The sequence below is a fragment of the Callithrix jacchus genome, chromosome 8 (genome assembly GCF_049354715.1).
Source record: "Callithrix jacchus isolate 240 chromosome 8, calJac240_pri, whole genome shotgun sequence".
NCBI classification, from domain to species: Eukaryota; Metazoa; Chordata; class Mammalia; order Primates; family Cebidae; genus Callithrix; species Callithrix jacchus.
The window spans coordinates 103,563,958-103,590,711 of record NC_133509.1 but is presented as its reverse complement, the minus strand read 5'-3'; the positions used below and the strand labels follow the sequence as shown (position 1 = coordinate 103,590,711).

Below are 26,754 nucleotides of genomic sequence, written 5' to 3'. Positions count from 1 at the left end.
AACAGTTGCTTCCTCCATGGTAGGGTATTCTTTGGCATGGATGCAGCCTGACAGCAAGGGGACAGGCGGCCCAGGACAGCCACAGGGCTGGACACAATGAGGAGCGGCTGGAGGCGAGACACATGTGCCATGGGCTCCCTCTCAGTCTTCGGGACAGCCTGACAACAGCAGTAATCATTAGCTCCGCAACTGCTTTCACTGTAAGTCCATGTTGACTGACACTTACACAGAATTAAAACACAACAACAGTTTGCAGTTAACTTGGCCTTTTATGACCTCACAGACTTTTATGAGGAAGTCTTGGGTTGCCTTATTTTCAAAGGGAAGCCAGCAGGTATGATGGGGACCCCAAGAAAGAGCTGAGAGCAGACCCCAAATCAAAAAGGTAAATGAAAAAAGCAGATAACCTGTTTTATGTTTGTAAAAGCAACACGTGGTCACAGGGGACAATTTGGAAGACACATAAAAGTTTGGTTTTTTTTTTTTTTGAGACGGAGTTTCGCTCTTGTTACCCAGGCTGGAGTGCAATGGCATGATCTCAGCTCACCACCACCTCCGCCTCCCGGGTTCAGGCAATTCTCCTGCCTCGGCCTCCTGAGTAGCTGGGATTACAGGCACACACCACCATGCCCAGCTAATTTTTTTGTATTTTTAGTAGAGACGGGGTTTCACCATGTTGACCAGGATGGTCTCGATCTCTTGACCTAGTGATCCACTCGCCTCGGCCTCCCAAAGTGCTGGGATTACAGGCTTGAGCCACCGCGCCCGGCCAACACATAAAAGTTTTAAAAATAAAGTAGAAGCCACCCATCCCTACAGACAACTGTCAGTGTTCTGGGCTATATCTACCCTTGCTGATTGTGAAAATATGTCTTTGCATGTGTGCCTTAAAAACAAAAATGGAAGCAGATTTGGCACTACAGTTTTTGATTTCACACATGAGGGTCTAAAAACCTGTAATATTTCAGGTAAATCTGATATAGGGATCAATAAAGAGAATAAAATTAAACTACGAGCAATTCAGCGCCTAATCCATAAGGCACTCCATTAGGTGGTATGCCGGATTGGAGATGTCTGGTGTTCAGAACCTGGCCTTGACACTGCAGAGGGACGGGAGAGGAGCAGTAGGGACAGCACTGATAGTCACATCCTCAGCTCCATTTTGAGCCATTGGGTCCTCAAAATGGTTTGCTGCATTAAGCAGAGTGCAGCCCGTCCCAAAGGCTCCTCGTTATTTATTCACTCAATAAATATGTACCTGTGCCTATTGCGTGTCAGGTGTAGGGGTGTTTAGGTTTTGGAACAGGGAAGGATTGTGGTGAGAGCAGCGTTTCAGGAGATTTATACAAGCACTGCTGACCAGATGGAAAGGCATGATGGATAATATGTGTTGACTTGCCTAGGTCATAGTACCCACATATTCGGTCAAATACTAGGCTAGGTGTTGCTGTGAAGGTATTTTTTAGATGATATTAACATTTCATCAGTAGACTTTGAGTAACCAGATTACCTTCCATAATGTGGGTGAGCCTTGTCCAATCACCCACTGAAATCTGGTCAGATTTCAGATTTGCCAGCTTCCACAATTGCATAAATCAATTTTTTAAAATCTATTTGCCTATCATCTGATATCATCTATCTATCCACCCATCTATCCACCACCCCCCCCCAACCCATCCACCAATCTATCTACATCCATATCCTGTTGGTTCTGTTTCTCTGGAGAACCCTGAGTCATAGAGATAGGAATGGACAAAGTCAGGAGGAGGGAGGTCAGCTGGGCCAGTCAAGATGCTGGGAGGGGTATGTGAATGTCTATGTTTGTGTGAAGATAACTGTGTGTGTATGTTTGTACATTTGTGTGTCAGTGTATGTATGCTTATGCCAGCATATATGTGTCTGTGCCTGTGTATATATCTGTACCTCTCTGTATGTCTTTGTGTTATATCTGTATGTGTGTGCCTGTCTGTATATCCACATGAGTATGTCTGTGTCTGAGTGTCTGTGTATTGGTGCATGTCTACATGAGTCTGTGTGTCAGTGTGTGTGTTTATCTACATGAGTGTCTGTGTCCGGTGGGGGATGCAGGCAGTTGAGACAGTTTACTGGGAGGGAGAGTACAAGCTGGGTCTGGGGACCAGACAGGAAGGTGGACAAGCAGGAAGGCAGGTCACATGGTGGGCAGAGCTGGAGCAGTCCATGGAAGGGAGCAGAAGACTCAGGCAGCTTAGGGAACAGGAGAGCCAGAAGTCACAGGTAGTACAGAGAGGTCTTTGGGGGCAGTTTAGGGACATACCCATGCCATTCATGCCCAGGGATGGGTTTTTCAAGCAGGTTGGGACAATAAGGCTTGCACAGAGTGTGTGGCAGTGGAGAGGAAGACCTGGAGTCGAGGCCCATGAGAATGGTGAAGAGAAATAGGGCAGTCAGGGTGGGAATTGGTTTGGAGTTGATGATGACTTCAGTTTTAGACCTGTTGGGTTTGTGGGAACCACAGAATAAGACTTTCAAGGGTGAGGAGGGGTAGTGATCAGTATCATGTTCCAGAAAGAACAAGGAAAATGCAGAGTGAGAAGAAGCCATTGGCTTTGACAAGAGGGAGGGGAGGCAGTGGGCCTCCATGTGGAGGGCAGCATTTGTGGGCCCCCTACTATGAATATATAGAAATGAAAGAACAGGAGATACCACATGAATGGCGGCAGAGCTGAGTGACGGGAGCCCTGTGCAGATCTGAATGAAGAATGAAACTCGGTCTTCAACACATTCAGGATGGATCCCATTAAGAACTTCCTCTGAGAGCTGGCAAACTGATATCCTTTAATCATGCTTTATATTTATAAAGGCCTTCCTCCAAAGAACTCCGAGTGCTCAGAGACATTAATTAATGCACTCTCCCAGCCTGCTTTAGGGAAAAGTTGGTGGCAGGTATCATCACTATGTTTGTAGGCATGGAAACTGGCAGACATGAGAATGATGCTACCAACCAAGGTCACAAAGCTAGTTTGTGGCCAGAAAGGAAGAAATTCAGGGAGATGTCCTACCTGGCTCTCCTCCTTCTGCGGCTAGGCCATCCTATATCACCCACATCTTGCCAGGACTCTCCTCCCCCAACCCCCACAAATTACTGGTGAGACTTGGCTATCAGACCAACTACAGGGCCTCAGGCTTCAGAGAGTGGCCCCCGGAGGGATGCTGGGGCCAGGTGTGGGGCTTGGGGACCAGGTCTTTTGTCTGCACCATCTTGGACTACATGCGAACCTAAACAGCTTACTTCTGCTTACTTATTTACTACCAGCAAATGCCGAAACCAAACAATAACAACATCTCCAAACTCAAGAAAGCATGCAGTCACTCAGTTGTGTTTCACAGGTACCGGCACACAAGAATTCTCTAGCACTGTAAAGTGAGGAAATACCCCAATCCTTATGCTTCAGGCGGTGCAAACCCAAACCATGTGCTCAGAAGCAAAATGCTCTCTAAATGCAAAGAATATCCAGGACAGCCCACTAAGAAGATACTTTGGTCACCTCTGGTGGTAATGATGATACCTGCCACCAACTTTTCCCTAAAGAAGGCTGAGACAGTGAATTAATTGATATTTTTGAGCACTTGGAGTTCTCTGGACAAAGGCCTTTATAAACATAAGGCATGACTGAAGGGTATCAGATTGCTAACTCTCAGAGCTTGGGTTTTATCAGGCCAAGAAAGGAAGGGAATGCCAGGGGTCCCAGTGGCAGAGGTGATCTGCAAAGTCCTCTACTGTGGCCCCGGAGGGTGCAGATGTAGGGACCACTAACCTAAAGACATGCAGTCCTCCCTGAGACTGCACCTGCCAATGCCTGCCAAGCCCTGTGGGCTGCCGATACCCAGGCTGTTGAATAATGAGGACTGGCTCCTGTGGGATCAGTTAAGCAGTACATATTCCCAGTCTAGAGTTTAATACCCTAGACATGGGTGGACATGGGAAACTCAAGGGCCACCAGCATGCTGGCTCAATGCCAAAGTTTAATTAGGCCCTAAATCTCCAGTGATTACACTAGGGGACCAATCCCCTGAGGCCAGCCAAAGGGAGAAGCATCCCGAACAGCATTGCATCGGCCTCCTTTGAGTCTTTCCCCTCAACTCATTGTTTGCTGAGACGTTGCTTGTTAGTGCAAAGAATCCCTTCCAAGTCACTGAGTAGCTGTACAGAAAATCAGAGGGCCACTGGCTAACGATCTCAACTGTCTCCTCAGGTAGGCTGTTTCCCACACCTGCCTGCTGCAGCCTGTGGAACCAGGAGTCCTGCAGGGGACAGGGTGTAGATGAGCATAATCACACTTCCATTCTTGGGTTTCCATGGGCGTTTGGTCAGAAGTCAGCAAAACTATGACTTGCTCAGAAAACAGAATGATTGGGCTCTTTGGGAGATCCCAAAGGCCCAATCACTCTGCAGGGCTGGGGCCTGGGACCTGAAAGTGAAGCCTAATCTTTTTGGGAGCCCCTGGGGAGGAAAAGGGTTATGTGAAGTGGTTCTGAAAGGAGGAAGGACCTGAGAATTTCAAAGAACCTCTGTCTTTTCCTTCCTGTCTCCATCCTTCTTTCAGAGCCCTGGAGGGGAGCATTCCAGCTTCTTACAGTTATGGTGAAGAGGGCCAACACCAAAATGTCACTCAAGGCCCAGACCCATTTCATGATCTGGGTGGGCATGGGTGAGAATAACATTTCCACAGAACTGATTGATGAAGGACGTGGGTACAAGTTTAATATAGGTGGAGCTGATATGAAGGAAGGTTGTGAGAAGAAAACCTTTCTTGTCTTTCTCCGACTTTCTGTTTTCATTCAAAGAGAGCAGGATTAAGTTCTCAGGTCTTGGAGTCACATGGCTGGAGTCTGCAGCCTGGAGGAGACCACCTGGCCATCGGGTCCTACCCGTCTGTGCACCTACTTGCTCACCCCATGGTTCCTCTACTAGCAATGAGTTTCCTAAACAGGGCATGGCCAGATTCCTACCTTGTGCAACTTCTGCTGTAGCTGGAGAAGGAGCATTCGAGCCTCCTTCGTGTTCATGAAATGAGTTCTGATACGTTAGAATAACGTCCAGCACATAGTATGTTTTGTATGGCAGCATCCTTTCCCCTCTTCAGCGGGGGTTTGGTTGGCTATGGAGATTTGCCCACACTGCCACGACTCCTGGCAGGCCCCGTGTTCAAAGAGTGTGGGAATAGAGTACTGGCCGATGTCTGACGGTCAGCACCGCAGTGGGCCGTAAAGCAGCAGCAAAGGGAGCAGCCAGCTCAGATAGGGCGCAGGAGATGAAAGCCAGCCGTGTTTTCCTTTCCAGAGTGCTGCTGTGTTCCTGAAGGCCTGCAGCTTCCTCTGCCCTGCTGGGTTTTTTTTTTTTCTTCCCAGTTCCTCTCAGTGATATCTTAAGAGGCAAACTTCCAGCACTAACAGGAGGTCTTTTGTTCTCCTTTTCTCAAAGTGGACTTTAACCCAGTTACTACAGACTGAGTCACTGTAAAAACAAACAAATAATAATAATACTCCATTTTCTTAAAGGCTCTTCCATGCCTGCTGACAGAAAAGGGGAACCTGACACTGCCCTGGGCCTGTGGGGCTCCTCCCCGCCTCCGCCTTCTGGAGGCACAGCCCATGAGAACCTTCCAGAACACACTGGAGCCCAGCACCATGGAACTGTTCAGCTAGGCTCTGGTTTGTTGAGGATTTCATCTGACTTGGAGGGGCTCATGGTCTCTGAGGAATTGGGGTCTCAACATAGTCCTGGTGGGATTTACCCCAGACTGAGGAATGCTTGTTGTACTCCTAGATCTGCCACACTCTAAATTTGAGACTGTGTCCCTTCTCGACCCTTTAGTTACTTTATATGTACGTGGATCAGGCTGTTAGACACTCTGAGATTTTATGAGAAAGGACTTTACAATGGTAATATCTTCCTGCTCTGTAAAGGACGACAGGGCAAACTAAGCATACTAGTGCAGCCCGAATCCGTTTAATAAACGTTTCACCTGCACTTAGTTAGGCATTAGGGTTACAGAGATGAGAAAGGGCCTCTTCCTGCCTTCGGGGAGACAGACCTGTACATAAATGAGGTTGGTGACTTCCCATATAAGTAACATGGACATGTGCTAAGGGTGTGGGTACAGCAAGAAGAGAATGGCCATCTGGCTGGGGAGCGCTGGGAATGTCCTCTTAGAGGAGATTGGGTTTGAGCTGAGTCTTGAAACATGAGTAGCTGTTCATGTCTAGGGCAGATTGAGGGAGAGGGGGCATAACCAAGGGATGCAGGCCATGGTAAGCTGTGACCTGCCATTGTGCAAGCCCTCTCTAATCATTGTCCAGGCGTTTTTGCCTCCATGCTTGGGTAAGAGCTGGACCTTCAATTTCCTTAGGAGGAGCAGACCCTGATGAACATGCCACTGGATTCAGGACTCTGGTCCCAGACGTTAATGACATCAGACATTAAGATCTGCTTTGGGCCACTACCCTCTGGACTCATGCCAAAGAGCATAGCCATGGCTCCAAATGGGTGCTGTTGCTCGTGTTCTCCAATAAGTTGTCACCTACGGTGTTCCTGACTCATTGGAGCACAAATGTACAGTGCAACATATTCATGTCTGCAATGAAAAACCAGTTCAGTTGCCTGGAAAATGCCTACTCACCTCCAACCCCCATTTACAAGTCTCCTTGACTGTGAAGTATCCCCAGAAGCTGTGGGCAGAGTTAGCAGCACTCCCCCTTGTGCTCCTGTGGCTCATTCTTCTAACCTTGACTCAGGCTCTAACTGTCATGTAACCTGTGATTTCTCCTTTTCCCTGAGTACGCCTCCTCCTAGCTGAGGGGAATGGACGGGGAATGACACCTAACACATTTCTAAATCCTTGATCTTAAGCATGGTATTTGGTTCATGGACATACAAGGTGTCCAGTAGACATCTGTGAAGTGGACACATGAATGAATGAATGAGGTTTGACTCAGTGTGCTGTGCTTGGTTTGACCATGATATCAACATGAGGCTTTGCTTCATCATCAATAACAAAATGGTAAGGCTTAGCTTAAGGGATTCCTACTGATACCACCTCTTCATGTAGAAGTAGATTTCTCTTCCTGGAAGCTACTTGTACTTGAGAATTTAGATTTAAAGTCAGACCGAGACCACCATGGGTCTCTAGGACAGTCGTCAATTTTTCTAAGCTGGTCCCTACTTTAGCAAATCCCAGGAGTGAAAGCAGAGGGGTCTTCATTTACTCTGTTGGGTTTGTGCCCCAGAGATACAGTCCTTTCCATTTTAGCATCAATCATTTGAAAAGTAAACACCTCGCCTTCTTGTGACCTGGCAAGAATAGGGTAGACTTCTCTCCATCCGGGTCAATTTACATCTGTGTCCTTTTATTTTTTAACTTTTAGGTTTGGAGGGTGCATGTGAAGGTCTGTTATATAAGTAAACTTGTGTTACAGGAGTTTGCTGAACAGATTATTTCATCACCCAGGTATTCAGCCCAGTACCAAATAGTTATCTTTTCTGCTCTTCTACCTCTTCCTCTCCTTCCTCCCACCCTCCACCCATGAGTAGATCCTAGTGTTTGATGCTTCCTTCTTTGTATTTATAAGTTCTTATCATTTAACTCCCACTTATAAGTGAGAACATGTGGTATTTGGTATTCTGTTCTTGAATTAGTTTTCTAAGGATAATGGCCTTTGGCTCCATCCATGTTCCTGCAAGAGACATGATCTTATTCTTTTTTATGGCTGCATAGTATTCCACAGCGTATGAAGTCTTATCAAGGACAGGGGCAGTGGGAGTCTCATTTCATAGGGAAAATGTTCCTTGGCTGGTCCTTCCAGCTCTCTATTCTGTCATCCTCAATGTCCCCTAACAACCAGGAGTGGATGACAATAAACAATTTCAGTGTTGGGACTGAGTTGGCCATGCCCCACTGGGTATGGTTCCCCAGACAATGCACAGCTCCTGGCCTAGCCTCAGCTCATTTTTCTGCTGTGGAAGAGCACAGGCCCCATCCTCAGATTGTCTCTTCCAGATTATAGCTTTAAGAGGAGTAGTAAAAAATTCCAGGAACAGGCTTCATCTCAATGACAGTAGTTGGTTAATTTCTTCTGAGAAAATGGAAACCTTGGTCTCCTGATGTGTGCAATGACAGGCACAAGAGGAATTTTCCAATACAACAAGGGAATGAATTTTCTAAGGACAGCCTGGCCGAGAAAAGCCGCCATCTGACCGTGAACCAGAATTGGGTAATGTGGCACCCTTGGAGCAGCAGAGGTGACCGGCTGGAACAGTCAGCCAGGAGGACAGCTGCACTCCCTACCACCTTCTGGGTATGTTGCCAAGGTCTGCCACTGACGGGATTAGTGACTTCAGGACAGCTGGAACATTTGCAGTGCCGTTTCCTAATGGTGGGAAGAGACATATCTTGATTCTACTTCTGTAGGAGGTGGTAATGAGGAGTAGCTGAAAGCTAGATGGGTTCTTTAAAACCTGTGACAGAAATGGTGCACACCAGGCTTATCTGTTGTGTAGGAGCTTTTACAGCAGCCGTGCTGTTTGCTTCTATGAACTCATTTATTACTCTCTTGGTCCACTCATTGGGCACTACTCTACGGGGAACAGGGTCCTATGAACCAGACAAACAAAGCTGAATTGTCTTAGTCCCTTAGTTTTGTTCTTCCCAATTCCCTTTATCGGGCCATTGTTCTCCCTAGCCCCTTTCCTTCTCATTCCATTTTCAAAACTCTGAGCTTCTAAGGATACTGTGAAAAGGCCTAGGAGAAGGGATGAATTGCCCCCGTGGTTGAAAACCCACTGAACAGCTGTCGAAGTTTATAACTGTCCTCCACGAACCCCTGGGAAACATTCTTGGAGATGCTCATTACTGATGGGAAAAAAAAAAAGTTTTGGTATGATGAATTCTCAGTGCCAGGTAGAGATGAAACCTTTCCAAAGCTGTTACTGTCAGTGAGAAATTCACCCTGGTGGTGATGGTTAGGATATCAGATACTGTGTGCCTCTTGCCCCATAAGCATCTGTTGTGGAAAAGGCTGAAGAATTTGAATCTCCAAAATAAAACGGAGAATAGACATGGGATAAGAAACAGGAAACACAGCTGCTGGTCTTTCAGATCATCTTTTTTCCTTAATGTAGTTTCCCCCTGATTTTGGAAAATGCATGTTAATGGGAGGAAACCTGGAAAATAAAAAAGATGATTCCACAAAAGAAATAAAAGTACAGTGTATTCTTATTGCCCAGAGATAGCACTGTTGACATTTTGATGCATATTTTTCCAGTTAGAATAGATATAATACTTCTTTTCTTATGGAACTGCTACATTGTATGCATATTGCTTTATAATCTGTTTTTTCTCTTTAATGATGTGGTGTGATCATTTTCCCATGAGACTAAGCCTTCTTCTGACACATAATTTTAATGACTACCTAGTATTCCATCATATAGATGTTAATTTAACTAATACCATATGGTTGAACATTTAGGTTGTGTCCATTTTGCTACTATAAATAACACGATGCAGACACTGGGGAGACTGACTCAGCCTGCTCGCTTGTTCTGGTCATAAGTCACTTAGTCTTCCTTAATAGTCATTGGCCGTTTGATGGGCCAGATAAACTTCACAAGCCTTGCTCTGAACACAAGGACAAATTTAATCTATTCAAGCTAGGAGTGGCCTTGGATGTTCTTTCAATTCCGCAGAAACACTGATATAAAAAGACAGTTATATTCAATTCATTTATTCATAGATGCCTCATTTCAGACAAAACAGGCTCCCTTGACTGATTTCCCTTTGGGCCTGGCCATCTTTTCTACAAGATAGGCAAACTTATTGTAACAGCAAAGGAAGCGAAACGTCTTTAGTAAGGTAAACCTGTAGAAGCAACTGGAAACATGTCTTCTAGGGTGAATCATTTTAAAATCATCTTCCATGTTTAGGATTTTCCAAGTAAATGTTCTGCTCCATTAGAGTAGATAATTGGGAGGGGAAGAGAATAAAAGTTCCAGCGCTCCTAGTATACTGAGGTGTTTACGCTGTGGTTTGTTTAGGCAAAGGGGAGGGCATTGGCTCAGAAGCACTGAGCAAGTACGCAGCGGAGAAACTGGGGCAAAATCTAGGCTGCTGGGTCCTAGTTTGTCTCAGCCTTAAGAAACTCAAGCGGGTACAGAGGGTAGGGGGGGTGCCTTAGTTCACCTCCTGTTTCTACAACCCTGGTCCTTTAGCCCAGCAGCAAGCCAGGGAGAAAATGTACTCCACAGTGGAGGGGCATGGGCCCTGTGCCTGGGACATCTGGTCTGGGGAGGGGCGCCTGAGCAGGTCACCTGTCACTTCATTGCCCCCTTTCTCATTCTTGTAGCCGTATACACATCTCCAGCAGTCACTAGATGAGACTGCTAAGGACAAAATTCTCATTGGACTGCCAAAATCTCATGCCTGTAATCCTAGTGCTTTGGGAGGCTGAGGTGGGTGGATTGCTTGAGGCCAGGAGTTTGAGATCAGCCTGGGCAACGTAATGAGATCCCACTTCTACAAAAAATTAAAAAATTAGCTGGGCATGGTGGCACACCTGGAGTCCTAGCTGCTCCAAAGACTGAGGTGGGGGATCGCTGGAGCCCAGGAGTTCAATTCAGCTTGGGTGATAAAGCAAGATGTCTCTACAGGAGGAAAAAAGAAAGGGGTATGGCAGAGGACTGTACATAGGGAAGAAATACTCGTGTGTGCACACACAGACTCTCTTGCTCTCTCTTTTCCTTTCTTTCCCCCACCGCCTCACTCACTCATAGTTTAATGGGGTTTCTGGGAGAGGAAACTGTGGTCTCAAATGTGTATGAAAAGTCCTGGAACAAGCTCTCAAAAGCCTGCAGGGGTGGGGGGCAGGAGGAATCACAAGATTGCCCTTAGGCAAACATTTCTGTCCCACCTCTCTTTTCAGCTGCCCTCATGTGTCATGAGACACCCCTGCCCAGCCTGACAGGCCCACATAAACAAAGTGCCCCCGTGGGCCATTCCTTTCCCAAGCCACAGAGGGGTCTTCTGGGAGTTGGAAAGGATCTTTCTGAGCTGATCTGGTGCTGGCTGATGAGCTCAGCTGTGTCCTCTTCTAGGAAAGAGTTACTGCATCAGAGCATGGCTGCCTTCCATCCCCCTCCCCAGTCATCTTTCTTCTTAGCCAGAGACAGGCTGGGGAAGTTGACAGAGGGAATGCTGGGAAGAGATCAATATTTCTTCCTTGGGTGGTTGAGGAGCTGCACAGATAGTGACAGCCTCTCTTCATGCCCATAATGAGAAAATAGTGGCATCACTATAAATGCCAGCCCTGATACATTCTCCACTTCCAGCCAGCCCAGGTGCCAGGCACCTGCATCTTGGCCTCTGGAAACTAAGAAGGAAGGGCCCCATGCCCATTTGCCAACCTTTTACACTAATGATGTGAATTCCCTCTTGTCCCATTGGATTTCATGTCTCCCTCCCCATCAAACCTCTAGAGACAGGCCCTGATCGGTTCCTACTACTATTTTCTTCTCTCTGCTACAATGACAACTTGACCCCTACCTGCAGCTTCTGCCCCCTTAGCATCAAAGGGCCCAGTGATCATCGGCTGGTGAGAGCTAGAGAGCCCTCCGTGGGCCCGGCCCTGTTCCAAGGGGCTCTCATGTATTAAGTCCTTAGAACAATTAGTCCTTAGAACAATTTAGTCCTTAGAACAATTCCATGAAGTGGGCAGTTACTATCCCAGTTTTCTAGATGAGACTCCTGAAACCCAGAGAGGTTCATTAACTTGCCCAAGGTCCCACAGCTAAAGAATAGAAAATCTGAATAGCAGCATAGCTCTGGAGTCCTGCCCTCAAGGCCATGCTGTGGGTGGGAATAAAATGGTTCCAGTTCTGCCAGCCCTTGCTGCTGGCACAGTTCTGACTTGGGGCCTCAGTCTGACAACAGGATTCTGTCTTGCTTCTGTGCCTAGATTCCTTCTCTAGAGACCTGGTGTGTTCCTCTTTCTAGGATACCCTATGATGCAGGATTCCTACCATCCCTTGTTTCAAGTTCTGGTATCCCACCTTGAGTCCATTCTGATGGCCATGGCTATGGACCTTGCTGATAGAGCCTAGACAATAAGAATGACGTCTCACTCAGTTCTGTATCCCATGCAGAGCCAAGAACATGGTACCCTGCACACCCATAGGAGCTGTTCAAATCACATTTGCTGAAAGGGATCAATGCCAAAATGCTCTGGGCCTCAGTTTCCCTATCTATACAATGAGGCAATAAGAATATATCCAGAGTTTTGTGAGAATGAATTAAGTGAATCTATGTGTCTAGCATGTGGCCAGTGAACAGTGAGGGTTGGCAGTTACCATTATTGATGTAGCGGTCACTTGCGTTATATATGGGCAGAAGAACTTTGAGCTCTAGGATTCTAATCCTGGCCCTGCCACTTCTCAGATCTAAGATCTTTGGCACTTGAACCAACTTTTTTCCTGTGCATGTTTTCCCATTTGAAAAGTTGCATAGTGATACTTGTACCTCACAGAGATTTTGAGAATTATGAGATAGTATGTGTGAAGTAGGGTGCCTGGCACAGAAAAAGATCTCAACAAATGATAGCAAAATTTACCAGTGGTATGATTGTTATTTTAAAACCAGGGTGCATATGCTTACAACATTTGGGGCCACTCAGTATTCCTGTGACAGACTCCTCTCTTTGATACACACACACACACACACACACACACACACACACATACAGTCATTGCATACACCTTTGCACCTCCCTGCTCACATTTATGGTGCAAAATTAAGACATCTGGGGCTTAGCCATTCCCCATCAGCCCATGAAAGCAGGCCTCCTGCTTCAGGGGAGGAGGTTTAGGAGCTTGTATCCATGGAAAGCATCCATTCTCTCCCTTCTGATACTGAGGGGACACAATAATATCACAGCCATCTGGAAGGAATGGCTTGACCAGATCCTTCAGGGAACAGGACCATCAGAGGACAGGGAGTGTGAGCTTCTCTCTGACCACCTGGAAGCCACCTGCCTCCTGAGTGTGTGCCCAACTCCACACAGTACTAGGTGGTGAGGCAGTTTCCCAGCTCTCCATTCCTCCAGCAGGATCCAGAAGTGAAAGGAGACAAGAGGAGTGACAGCAGGACTGTGTGGCTCATCCAGGTGGCCAGCCAATCACTTCCACATCCCAGCGGCTCAGGACTGCAAGTCCAGTGGCTACTCCAGATCCCTAGAGATCTCTCCAGGCCTGCCAGAGCACCACATGGTAGCAGGACCCCACCACTCCTTAGCAACAGGGTGAGAGATCCTTGTTGCAGCTGGTTGTGGGGAACCTTTCATTTTCATTCACTTAAATGAAAAGAAGCAACTCCTACACCCCACCTGCCATACACACACAGGGGCCCTGGCTCTGGCAAGGTGCAAATGCCCAGTGAAGAAGACATCAGACACCCAGGGCTCCTCAAGTTGATTTCATTTTAATCATTGGAAGGATATAGATTATGATATCATCATATGGTTGTTTCTTGAGAAACATCCAGAGCATCCATGTTGGAGGTGTATAGTCAGAGGGATTTATTTACAGATGGAAAAGCCAATGAGGTGGCTCTCCTCTTTGTCTTTATTAACGAACATGTGACAAGTATAGCAAATAAGAGGTGTCCTCAAGTCTCTAGCATGGCTGTTGTTCAGTGTGTCCAGCGTCCCTGGCAGAACTCAGCATGGAGGACACATCACTCTTCTTGCTCCTACTTGTGGGACTTCTTCCAGCTTCCATTTCCTACTGTCCTTGTGTGTGTTACTATGCCACTGGGGACCCAACTCACTCTAGTGTTGCCGTCTTACCTGACTAGCCTCCCTTAGCCCACTATGGGAAAGATGCTCTACCTCAGCCACCCAAAACATGAACTAAGAAGAACCGGAGTTTTGTTTAAATAGGAAGAGGGAAGAGACAAGTCACTGGTGAAATTCACAAGGCCAAACCATCAGAATGAGATTGGGCTGGTGGGGTAGGGAGTGGAGGGGAGGGGACCATGGCTGCCTGACCCATCTCAGGTAGGGGCAGTCACCTAGTGAGAACTTCATGGGGCCATCTAGAAAGGCCTCTCCATGGTGAGGGTGTTGAAGAGGGACATTCTAGAGATGCCACTCTGCCCCACCACCCATGGTCAGCATTGGGAGGATCATGGGCAGATAGAGTAGTGGACACTTAGCTGAATTATGGAAAATGCCATAAGAGGTAAGTCAGCATCATCACCCTCCTAGAAAGAAGGGCTGCAGAGACACAGAGAATTTGAGGTTGGATGGCCCCTTGTGGGTAATGGGTCTAACCCCAGGTAAGACAGCCAGGTGGTGTCAACATTTAAGATTCCAGATCTATTTATACCCTCAGTGAGAAGTTCAGTTCCAGTCCTCAGGCTTAGGAGGTAATAAAGAGGCCCCAGCCCCAGGCATCTTTGCTGTAGATAGACTAAAAGCTGAAAACCTGACATTGCCAGGTTTCTTTGCTCTGAGAACCAGACTGATGGGACAGGTAACCCCCAAGGCTGCTGGGGAGGTAACTGGAACACCCTGCCATGCTGGCAAGCTGGGGGGAGTTAAAAACAGGTGTAGATCCAGGAGGTAGCCAGACTGGTTTCAAGCCTGCTCATGAAAAACTGGTTCTATTTTTTTAACAATTGTCAACCTGGCCCCCTGAGCCTGGGTAGACTGGCTGTCCAGGCAGAGCTCGAGGAGATGCATGGCAATTGCAGTCTCAGCGCTCACTCCATCAGTCAGCCCAAACCTCCTTGGAAGCACAGAGCCGGACTGATGAGTTAGTGAGGCTCTTCACATCTTGCTGGAGACCGAGGCCAGCACTAATTTTTAGAATCAGCATCTGGGTGACACCCCAATCGGCTGCTCAGGGAGACCTGTGTGAGGCTAGGCAGAGGATGAATGTGAGGCTTGGGGTGAAGGCAGGGAGGAAGGCTTTGAAATGGGCTGGGTCTGAAGTGGCAATAAATGTCAGTGCAACATTAAGAAATACACACCACAGGTACAGACCTGAATGCATATGGAATGTGTGTGTCGTGTGTGTATATATGTCTGTGTGAGCTAACACAGACATACCCAGCTTGATGAGCTAACAAAAAAGCCAAAAACTGAAAAAGGGGGCGGAAAAAAGCCCTTTCTATCCCCGTAGCCATTAGAAAGAAAATAAAGTCCAAATTGCATTCAGGGCTGCTGAGACAGAGGAAGAGAGAGGCAAGAATGGAAAAAACAGGCTATAAAGATGCCAGGGCTCCTTAAGCAGAAACATCTGTTGAAGTCATAAGACTAGGGGCCTGGTCAGGCTTCTAACAAACCCAGGAAGAGGAGAATCTGTACGGGATCAGGAGTACCCTCATCTGCCCTGTGCAGGGCCCCTGGGACCAGCATACATGCAGAGGAGATACCTTCTCCAGCACTCAGCCAAGGCCTGGCTTCCAGCAGCAGAGAAAGGGAGAGGGAGGAAGAGACGTCCCCAGGTCAGGAGGGGCCTGTGGCAGTCAAGGGGGCAGGGATGTAATAGCAGTTTTCAGTGTGTGTTTATTTAAAGCTTTAACTCACTGAGGCAGCCTGGTGAGCCACATGTCTCAACTCCTGTAGCTAAAGAAAGAAAAAGTGAAGGCGGGGGAGGGAGGGTCTCTTGCTGACCTGCACAGGAATAGGTGGCTATGCTTGCTGTTTGCAAGTGTAGGCCACTCTCTCGTTTGTAATTTTCAGCAGAGGCCAGCTGTTCAAGGTTCACCTCTTCTAAAGACTACAAAAATGGCAGCTACCATATTCCAGTCTCTGTACCATGTTCCTTGTAAGTATCACTTATTTTAATCTGCCAGTAATTCTGTCATCCCCAGAATGGATGGAGACATGCATGGCTGTCTTCAAGGAGATTCTCATCTTAGCATTATCATCCCAGGAGGAAACTGAGGTTTAGAGAGGTTAAGAGACTCACCCCAGGTCACCCAGTCAGTACCCAGGAGCTAACCCTCCCTCCTTTCCTCTACAAAACTTGAAAAGCAGCTTTGCAAAATCAGTGCAGCATTTATGGAGACGTCAAGGTCCCTGCAGACCCTCGTGGTTTGTCCATCCCTGTGTTCCCTTACATGAGCTTGGAAAGCAGGAGGCACTGTAGTGACGGAACACACCAACCCCAAACAAAGGAAAGCCGGTTAAAACTCCAACCCCCAGGACAACGAGAGAATCCTACTGTCTCTCAAGGAAACTCACAGACAGCGAAAGAAATGAAATCCAGACTCGATACTACTTGCTTGTGGGGAACCGCCAAGGGGCTATTTATCCATTATGAAAGTTACATGTTGTATCTCCTCTTCCTGGAACGCCCCTGTCCCCAGACCTGACCTCGCCAGACCACATTCATTCAGTTCCTTCACTCACAGTGATCTGTTCTACATGAGACAGCTTGGTCCCTCTAGGGGCACTGTGGATCTTTATTTCACATGTGGGTAGCTGGAATGAAAAGCTACCACTGTTGGCTCTGGGATTCATGGTCAGGGGACTGTAAGTCCCCCAGAAAAAAAAACTGAAATGGCAAGAGGACGGACTGAAGCTGGATCTCCTGGGAAATAAAGGATTTTGATGTTCCCTGAGAAATCATCTCTGTGCCTCTAACATTGACTAGGGTAGGAGCCTTCTGGTACCAGGCCAAGCCCCACATCAGCCCTTTATAATAGGTTAGATTATCTCTGCTGTAAAGGGGAGGAAGCTGAAGCTCAGAGAGGGAGCTTAACTTACCTAAAGTCACGTATTACTAAGTGACAAAGCTGGCATTAGAATCCACAAGGCTGGGCTGGGTGTGGTGGCTTACACCTATAATCCCAGCACTTTGGGAGGCTGAGGTGGGTGGATCACCTGAGGTCAGGAGTTTGAAGCCAGCCTGGCCAACATGGTGAAACCCCATCTCTACTAAAAATACAAAAATTAGCTGAGTGTGGTGGCGGGCATCTGTAATCCTAGCTACTCAGGAGGAGTAGCAGGAGAATTGCTTGAACCTGGGAGGCAGAGGTTGCGGTGAGCCGAGATCAAGCCACTGCACTCCAGCCTGGGCGACAGAGCAAGACTCCGTCTCAAAAAAAAAAAAAAAAGAATCCACAAGGCTGGAGATGAAAGCACCCACACGTTCTTTCCTGTGCTTCACGCTGCCTCAAACTCCCATGTGCCTGTGTCCGCTGGCCGTCTTGTTAAAACCCAATCTCTGATTCAGTCAGGCCTGAGATTCTGCTTCTGTAAGAAGGTTCCAGGCCTGCACCTTGAGGGGCGAGGATCTATACCTGCTGCCTTTTTAAATGCATTCTGCCTGCCATTTGGGCTGGTATTTCTTTGCCCCTTCAATGTAGTTTTTCCACCAGAATGCCAAAACTGACCAAAAACCACACTGCAGCCCAGTCAGCTATGCTATGTACCCAATTATTGTAACTCTTACTCTTCCCTATGACTTGGCTGAGTGTTAAAAACCCAACATTAGCCTTGGGTAACAAAGGCTGGCAGAGGCCTGCCTCAGTGCCGCTCAGAAGCTATGGAGGAGGAAGCTGCTCTGCGGGGCTGGGGTAGGACTCAATATGGTTCTGGATCTCGGGGGGATGGATGTGATGAAATCTCTCTCATATGGCCTCTCCCACAAGCTGACGGGAATTTCCTGCTCAGACCAGAGAAATTAGGGTTTGCTCCTCCAGGGCCAAGCTCAGTGGGAAAAGTAAGAATAAGCAAGAAAGCAAGGGTCTGGCTTTGTGTGAGCCCCGCTGTCTCGGGTTCCTGGTTCTGCTCCATTTGTAGCTGGGGGAGGGATCTTCTCCAGTTCATAGTTACAACCTGAGATTCTGCATTTTCCCAGGGCTTGCTCAAAGGTTCTGCGTACAAATCTTTCAGAAGGGCTGGGGTGATCTGCATTCCACGGAAAGGAGGGGCTGGGAAAGGCTGGGGCTCAGGTTTGTTTTCCAGCACAAAGACAAGCTAGAAAGACAACCAGAAAACCCAACCCCAACCTCTGCAGTGCCCTGACCACTCTCCCTGTCCTTTGCGTTGACAGAGGGGTTCCTTCTTTCAAGACACTACTGAGGGCCCCTTATGTGCAGGCGCTGTGCTGGATATTGACACATAGCAGAGAGCAGGATTCCTGGCTTCCAGCCCCCAGAGCTCGAAAGCTGGAAGGAGCCAACTTTTTTTTTTTTTTTTTTTGAGATGGAGTTTTGCTCTTGTCGCCTAGGCAGGAGTGCAATGGCGTGATCTTGGCTCATTGCAACCTCCACCTCCCAGGTTCAAGTGATTCTCCTGCCGCAGCCTCCCAAGTAGCTGGGATTACAGGCGCCTACCACCATGCCCAGCTAATTTTTGTAGTTTTAGTGGAGATGAGTTTTCACCACGTTGGCCAGGCTGGCTTCAAACTCCTGACCTCAGGTGATCCACCTGCCTCAGCTTCCCAAAGTGCTGGGATTACAGGCATGAACCACCACCACCGTGCCCTGGCCATGGAAAATGCCAACTTTTAAAGGGGTAACTGAATTTCCATGAGGTACATGCTGAGAATGGGAGTGTCTGTGAAGCCAAGTTACATGTTCTGTGCACATTACCTACCTGGCTGTGTTGATCATGACACCTGGCCCTCCCATTTGGGCCCAACATGGGTCTCCCTTTACTCCCTGGCCTGCCCCTACCTCCCGTGACATCACCCTTTAGAATCCACTGGACACCTTGGTTAAAACCAGAGAAACACATGGGCTTGTACATCCATGGGCATCTGGAACCGATCGGCACAAGGGCTGGTGAGGTTGTTCTTTGGGAGTTGTGCAAATGTTTGCCTTGGTCAAAAATAAAGGTGTGTGGAGGGGAAAGGTCAGGTCAGGCAGGGAGGAGACAAGAATTGAGCGGGGGGTGCACCATGGAAGAAGACCGAGCTGGGGAGTTGCTACAGGTCCATCTGGTTACCCGGGGCTCAGGACTGCCCAGCTTTGAACAGTCCTCAGGACGAATCACTGCCCCCGGAACAGGACTATCACAGCTCTGCCTCTCCACACCAGCCTCAGAGAGTTCTGATTGCAGTTTGTCACACCCACCCCCATCTTTAATTATCTTCTCTTCCATAGGCTGGGAGGTAATGGGGGTAAGGGGAGCTGGAGGAAGACTGATTGCAGCTGATTCACTGTGAAACGAAAAGCGTAATGTGCCGTGGATGTTTTGCAGGGCCTTGATGAGATCTGCAGCAGATGAGCTGTTGCCCTGGCAACGCTAATGAAAAGCAGGCCTCAAAGAGGTCCAAGAACCCCCGTGGGCTGAGTTATCTCCCCCCTTTGCAGCTCTCCTTGCCTCCCCACCAGCAGCCTCAGATCAAACTTCCCGAATATTTATAAAATCTCTACCAGAAACAGAGAAACTCAGCCGCCCAGCCAGGCGTCTGCCCACGTCTTTCCGGAGCTGCTCGGGTGACACTCTCCAACGTGTCTCATTATTCTGTTTTTCATCCTTGCAGTGAGCAGGACAACCGTGGGGGGCGGGGGGGGGGGCGGGGGCTGGAGAAAAAAAAATGTTTGCTCTGCCCTGTTCCAGCTGATTTTGACTTGGGGAATGTACTTAGCATTTAGGGGCCTTACCTGGGACAGGTCATCCCCAGCCCCTCCCTACCCTTCTGCCCTCTAGTTTTCACTTTATCCCACCTTTGTTAAAGATGGGCTCTGACCTACAGCCTGTTTGGCTATTCCTTGGTTGCTTGTTTAGTCCATCAGCCTCCTGCCTGGGGCTCCTCATCAGCCCCTGGGAAAGTCTGAGGAGAAACTCACTAAGAAGCTCTCTGCACTTCCACAATGGAAATGCCAGGGATGATGGGGATTGGCAGCAAAAGGAGCCAGCCTCCCTGCCATGGTGAACCAGGAATTGGGCTTATTCCCTCTGAAGAAAAGAGAGTTCCTGAAATTCACCATGGGGAGACAGCAGGGAATCGAGGCTGGTCTGAGAAAATCTAGGTGACCGTCGCCTTTTTTTGCGTGCTGGTTAGTAAAATGCAAAGAACGTGAAAAACAGAGCATACAGAGATGGGATGCACCTCTCTGGGCTTTGTCCTGCCAGAAAATGGGAAGACTCCATTTGCCCAGCTGAGTATGTCCCGAGACTGCCCTTTCCTGACCACCGCGTCCTATGGGTGACACAGACTTATATGTAGAAAGGCAGCCGGGGCTTGTGGGTAAGTCCTGGATTGGGCTAAGAGGGTTGAGTGTCATCTGAGTGTAATGCCCAGCTCTGCCAAACCCCAAGGGCTCAGTCTGGCAAGTTACAAAACGTTCCTCTCTCTCAGTTTCCTCGTCTTCAGAAAATGAGGATGGGAGTAGGTAGTCTTTAGGATCTCTTCTAGTTCTGTGATTTCTATGTAACAATGGAAGAATAAAAATGCTATGTGGTAGGAAGCACTAACATGGACAGAAACCATGGGCCAAATGTGGGGTCCAGTTGGTAAATAATACAGGTGATAAAGCAGGAGACTTGATGGAAGTGTTGGGAACCTTTTGTGGAAGTGAAACCTCAAGTCACCTTGAAGGACGAAAGGGATTTGGACAGAAATAATAACAGTTGGCCGGGTGCTGTGGCTCAGCCTGTAATCCCAGCACTTTGGGAGGCCAAGGTAGGTGGATCACCCAAGATCAGGAGTTCAAGGCCAGCCTGGCCAACATGAAGAAACCTCATCTCTGCTAAAAATATAAAAATTAGCCAGGTGTGATGGCAGGCACCTGCAATCCCAGCTATTCAGGAGGCTGAGGCAGGAGAATCAATTGAACCCGGTAGGTGGAAGTTGCAGTGAGCTGAGATCGTGCCACTACACTACAGCCTGGGGGAAGAGAGCAAGACTGCCTCAAAAAAAAAAAAAAACAGTTGGGTAGGTGCAGATGAGCAGATGTTGGGAGCAGGCAAGGAGTGCAGTGGAGAAGGTGAGCTGGCTGGAGGTGAGGAAGCATTGGGAGGTAAGGTTCTCTAGGGAAGGCTGATCAGGGCAGGGGGGCAGTGTTACAGGGGCATGAGCGTTAGAGAGAAGCAAAGAGGCTTGTTTGACTGTAATAGCTCCTGCTTAATGAGTATTTAGATTAAGATTAATGAGTCTGCTTTGAGTGACTCCCACCAATACCCTGGCTGTAAGAGGTGGAAGGAAACCATATCAATAACAAGATAGGACCCTCAGCCGCTGGCTCACATGGCCTGGGTTCCTGCAGCTGAGGGATCTGACTCTTCAGAGATATGTCCTTTTGACACCTTTCTGCCAAGGAGGCCAGCCAAGTGGCACAGGCTGGTGGGGATTAGAGTCAGGGAATGTAAGACGAGGAAAACAAGCTCTCCACTGTGTCGGGAGCGTGAGACGGTGACACCCGAATGACCCTGAGGCACGAGGTGTTGGACAGACATCCAGCTCCGGTGTGGGGGAGGTGCCTGGGCATCTGGAGGGCTCTTCTAGGAAACCACCAAAGCAACTCCCCCCAGTTTTCACTGGCTAAGCTCACCCCACCAGGTCCCTCAACTGGTGTCTGGAGTGGCCAGTGCTGTGGCCCACACATTAGGGAGTCTGCTCTGGCTCACCTCCAGCCATGATGATGTGTCCACAGGTTAAAGGAACATGGCCCCTGAGCCCCACACATGCCCTGCTGCTGGACGGTGGACCGTGCTTTGTGCATTCTGATCCTGGAGTTCCCTGGTCAGTTCCCTGAGCCTAGGCCCAAGGCCATGGTGCGGGTGGACCATGTCACTGGTATGCACACCCATAGGTCTCAGAAGGTGACCGGGGGTGACTGGGGGGCACTGCGAAGCTTGGACATGCGAGCTGAGTGCTCACACATGTGTGCTCATGGCCCTTCCTAGTGCTAAATGAGGCCAGGGTCTGAAGCTAGCCCACCAAATTCCAGTGCGGAACTCTGAGGGGTCCATGGGTTCTAAATTCAAGCTTGGCCTTCACCATATCAGGAAGGTACATTTGTCAAGGCAAAAGGAGAGAACATTCTATGCAATAGTTTGTGTTACATAGTAATAGTTTGTTAGCTTGATTTGTAACTTTCAAATCTTTGGATATATGAAAGCTGGTCTACACTATACTCTTACCTGGACCCCCAAAAGTTTATGGGGAGTCTCTATATCCTAAACTCATCTTACAGCTTCTCCTCCCATGTGCATCACTATTAAGGGACCACCCTGTCTCCGAAGAGTGTCACCTACTCCTGGCAGGTCTGCAGGTGCTGTAGACAAACGTATCAGGTAAAGCCAATGGACCTGAGGCCGTAGCGAGCCATAGCACCTGCCACCACCAGCTGAGGCCTGACATTTTTTTCTTTCTTATTGTACTTTAAGTTCTGGGATACATATGCAGTACGTGCAGGTTTGTTACATAGGTATATATGTGCCATAGTGGTTTGCTGCACCCAGCAACCTGTCATCTACATTAGGTATTTTTCTTAATGCTATCACTCCCCTAGCCCCTCACCCTCAACAGGCCTGTTCCTCTCTCTGTGTCCATGTGTTTTCATCGTTCAACACCTGCTTATGAGTGAGAACATGTGGTATTCGGTTTTCTGTTCTTATGTTAGTTTGCTGAGAATGATGGTTTCCAGCTTCATCCATGTCCCTGCAAAAGACATGAACATCCTTTTTATGGCTGCATAGTATTCCATGGTGTATATGTGCCACATTTTCTTTATCCAGTCTATCATTGATGAGCATTTTAGTGGGTTCCAAGTCTTTACTATTGTAAACAGTGCTGCAATAAACATACATGTGTATGTATCTTTATAGTAGAATGATTTATAATCCTTTGGGTATATACTCAGTAATGGGATTGCTGGGGGCAAATGGTATTTCTGGTTCTAGATCCTTGAGGAATTGCCACACTATCTTCCACGATGGTTAAACTAATTTACACTCCCAACAGTATAAAAAAGTTCCTATTTCTCCACATCCTCTCCAGCATCTGTTTTTTCCTGACTTTTTGGTAATCGCCACTCTAACTGGCATGAGATGGTATCTCACTGTGGATTTGATTTGCATTTCTCTAATGACCGGTGATGATGAGCTTTTTTTCATTTGTTTGTTGGCTGCTTAAATGTCTTCTTTTGAGAAGTGTCTGTTCATATCCTTCACCATTTTTTGATGGTGTTGTTTTTTCTTGTAAATCTGTTTTAGTTCTTTGTAGATTCTGGATATCAGCCCTTTGTCAGATGGGTAGATTGTAAAAATTTTCTCCCATTCTGTAGGTTGCCTGTTTATGCTGATTATTGCTTCTTTTGCTGTGCAGAAGTGCTTTAGTTTAATTAGATCCCATTTGCCTATTTTGGCTTTTATTGCCATTGCTTTTGGTGTTTTAGTCATGGAGTCTTTGCCTATGCCTGTGTTCTGAATGGTATTGCCTAGGTCTTCTTCTAGGATTTTTATGGTTTTAGGTCTTATGTTTAAGTCTTTAATCTATCTTGAGTTAATTTTTGTGTAAGGTGTAAGGAAGGGGTAGTTTCAGTTTTCAGCATCTGGCTAGCCAGTTTTCCCAACACCATTTATTAAATAGAGAATCCTTTCTCCATTGCTTGTTTTTGTCAGGTTTGTCAAAGATCAGAAGGTTGTAGACGTGTGGTGTTATTTCTGTTCTGTTCCATTTGTCTATATCTCTGTTTTAGTACCAGTACCATGCTGTTTTGGTTACTGTAGCCTTGTAGTATAGTTTGAAGTCAGGTGGTGTGATGCCCCCAGCTTTCTTCTTTTTGCTTAGGATTGTCTTGGCTATAGAGGCTCTTTTTTGGTTCCATATGAAATTTAAAGTCGTTTTTTCTAATTCTATGAAGAAGTCAATGACAGTTTGATGGGGACAGCATTGAATCTATAAATTACTTTGGGCAGTATGAGGTCTGATATTTTTTTCCAGGGGCCAAAGCCTCTCCTCTGTGCCTTCCCTCAGACTGCTTATTGTACAGATGCTCCTTGACTTACAATGAGATTACATCCAAATAAATGCAGGGTGGGCTGGAAATACCACAAGTGAAAATGCACTGAAGCCACCTAACCTCCTGAGGATCACAGCTGAGCTTAGCCCACCTTCAGTATACTCAGAACACTTCCACAGCCTAGAGCTGGACAACATCACCGAGCAGCACAGCACACTGGGGGGCATTGGCCCTTTACCCTCATGACCAGCTGGCTGACTGGGAACCATGGCTCACACCACCGCCCAGTATCACGGGAGAGTGTTGTGCCGCTTTCTACTGAGTGCTTATCACTTTTGCACCATCATCAAGTTGAAAAATCACAGCTAGGGGACCATCTTTATTTTGAATGCCCTCCCCCAATTTCGTCTTAAAGGCAGATTACTTAATAAAGAAAGCCTGAGAGCCTGGTCAAAGGTAGTCTATCCCTTCTCCTAAAAAAATTCTACATTACAGTTTCAATTATATTAATAAAAGTAATTCATGCTCATGAAAGCCACTGAATCACACAGGAGGGAAGAAAGCGAAAGGCAGGAGCTCCCTCAGCCTCCTGAGCCCCAGCTGCCCTTCTCCAGAGTCGACCACCAAAGCACAGCTGCCATGTCCCCGTGTGGAAGTGGCCTGTGCACATCCGAGGCTATACTGTATGGAGGCTCCCATCTGTTCCTTGAGATTTCTAGGGGAAAAAGGATTAAAGAGAGGTGAGAACAGAACCTTGGGGAAATGGGGCTGGTTGGATGGGTCTGAGAGAGGAAAATAACTGAAAGGAACGCAGAGAGTTATGGGCACCCAGGGAGGTGACAGGGGGAGGTGTGGGGCAGGTATATGCACCCATAACAGTGGGGGGTGTGGGGAGTCAAGAAGGGCTATAGCTAAGAACAAAATCAGTGGAGCTGACTGAGGAACACCTGAGCGGAACAGCAGGGGCAGAATAAAGCCCACATGTATAACAATGTCTCTTCCATGTGAGTCACTGTCCCAAACACTCCCCCTCAGTGACTCACTTCATCTTGCCCAGAGTGCTCATTTGCAGATAATGAAGCAGAGGTACCAAGCACTAAGTAGTCCAAGGTCACACAGCTTCTCAAAGGCAGGACAGGCCTCCTCCAAGGTCACACAGCTACTCAAAGGCAGGATGGGCCTCCTTCAAGGTCACACAGCTACTCAAAGGCAGGATGGGCCTCCTTCAAGGTCACACAGATACTCAAGGCAGGACAGACCTCCAAGGTGACATAGCTACTGAAAGGCAGGACAGGCCTCTAAGGTCACACAGCTACTCAAAGGCAGGATGGGCCTCCAACCCCGGGGGGCCCGCCATGTACTAAGGTCTGTGCTTTGGCCAAACCACAGCTGGCCGTGGGGTGAGCAGGAGGCGAGGAGGTGGGGCAGAGTGGTGGGCCTCCCTGACAACGCTTACACTGAGAGAAACTTCCAGAACATGGAAGAGGGGAAATGCAATGAAAGAGGAAATGAGGGGGATCCCAGACCCTGTTTTGTCCTGGTATAGTGGGAGCCAGTGGGGGGTCTCAGGGTAGGCAGGGAGGATGGCTGCTCTGGAGGAAATCAGTACATTACAGGCAGCACCTTTCAAAGCCCCCTTCAAAGCTCCATGCTGGCCCTGCAGGCGCTTCTCTTTACTGTCCCCCAGCTCCACTTTTGGGCACCGCCCCCTCCCATGCCTTCTCCTTCTGAGCAGATTGTTGTGACAAGGCCCCTGGCCGATCCGGGACCTTTGCTTGATTGGGCCTGGGCTGGGGACACGGAGGCATCTGCCGCACTGAGTCTCTGCCTCAGCCTCGGTGCAGCAACAGTGGGGGCGCAATGCCTGTGAACCCCGTGACCATTTTCTCTCTTTCATTTTCTTTCTGGGCACTCTGACAGTGGGGCAGCCAGCCTCCTTGGAAGGAACATGGGTGGGGAACAGAAACTGGGATTGTAAGGTGTGCCCCACACACCAGGCCCAGCTCTCTTCAGGCTGATTTGGGAGCTGTTGGTGTGTTTAGGAAACATGCAAATAGGCTGCCAGGTAAAATGCAGACCGCCCAACACAGTCTAGATTTCAGACAAGCAAGGAAGCATTTTCGATATACGTATGGCTCAAATATTTTATAAAACACACTTATACTAAAAAAAAAAAAGTTCATTATTCATCTGAAATTCAAATTTAAATGAGTGTTCTCTATTTTTATTTGCAACATCTGGCACTCTATCCTCAAACACAAACACCCAGCCTGGCTCCCAGGACTTGCTCAAAGAGAAGCTCAGGCTGGTGCTGTGCCTTCGATCTGGTGGACCTACATTACGTCCTGTGCTCCAGGAATAAAAGACATCTCTGAGTTCCCTCAGTTCACTGAGACGTTAAGTCCCTCCTCTAAATCCCCATGAGTAGTAATGGAGGGGAGGGAGAGAGGAGTTTGGTGATTGGAAGCAGCTGGACAGAAGACTTGAAACAGAATACTAGGTGCTTCTGGGAGGTCTCTAGAAGCAGAAGTGACTTGCTTTTAGACCCTGGAATTTTCAAGGTGAGTGAAGCCATGTGTGCAAGGGGAAATTGGTGGTGACCTCACCATCATGGAGAGTCGAGAGGGCTGAATTCGGCATCAGTGACTGCTAGGAGACCCTTCTGGACCCTAAGGTGTGCCCTACCTCTTTACTCTGCACAAAACAATGGAAGGGGTCAGAGAAGAGGCTACTCAGAGTGGATGGGTAAGGCCAAGCAACCTATCCAGGCCCACACAGTAGACTAGAGGGAAAGCAA

At 47.9% G+C, this 26,754-nt stretch overlaps 1 long non-coding RNA gene across 1 annotated transcript; it reads left to right on the top strand.

Moving 5' to 3' along the window:
- Positions 1-318: 318 nt before the first annotated feature.
- LOC118144966 (uncharacterized) lies at positions 319-16,210 on the top strand. The gene is made up of 3 exons (XR_004729967.3): positions 319-385; positions 15,775-15,859; positions 16,072-16,210. It is a non-coding gene; the product is annotated as an uncharacterized LOC118144966 (long non-coding RNA).
- Positions 16,211-26,754: the final 10,544 nt, after the last annotated feature.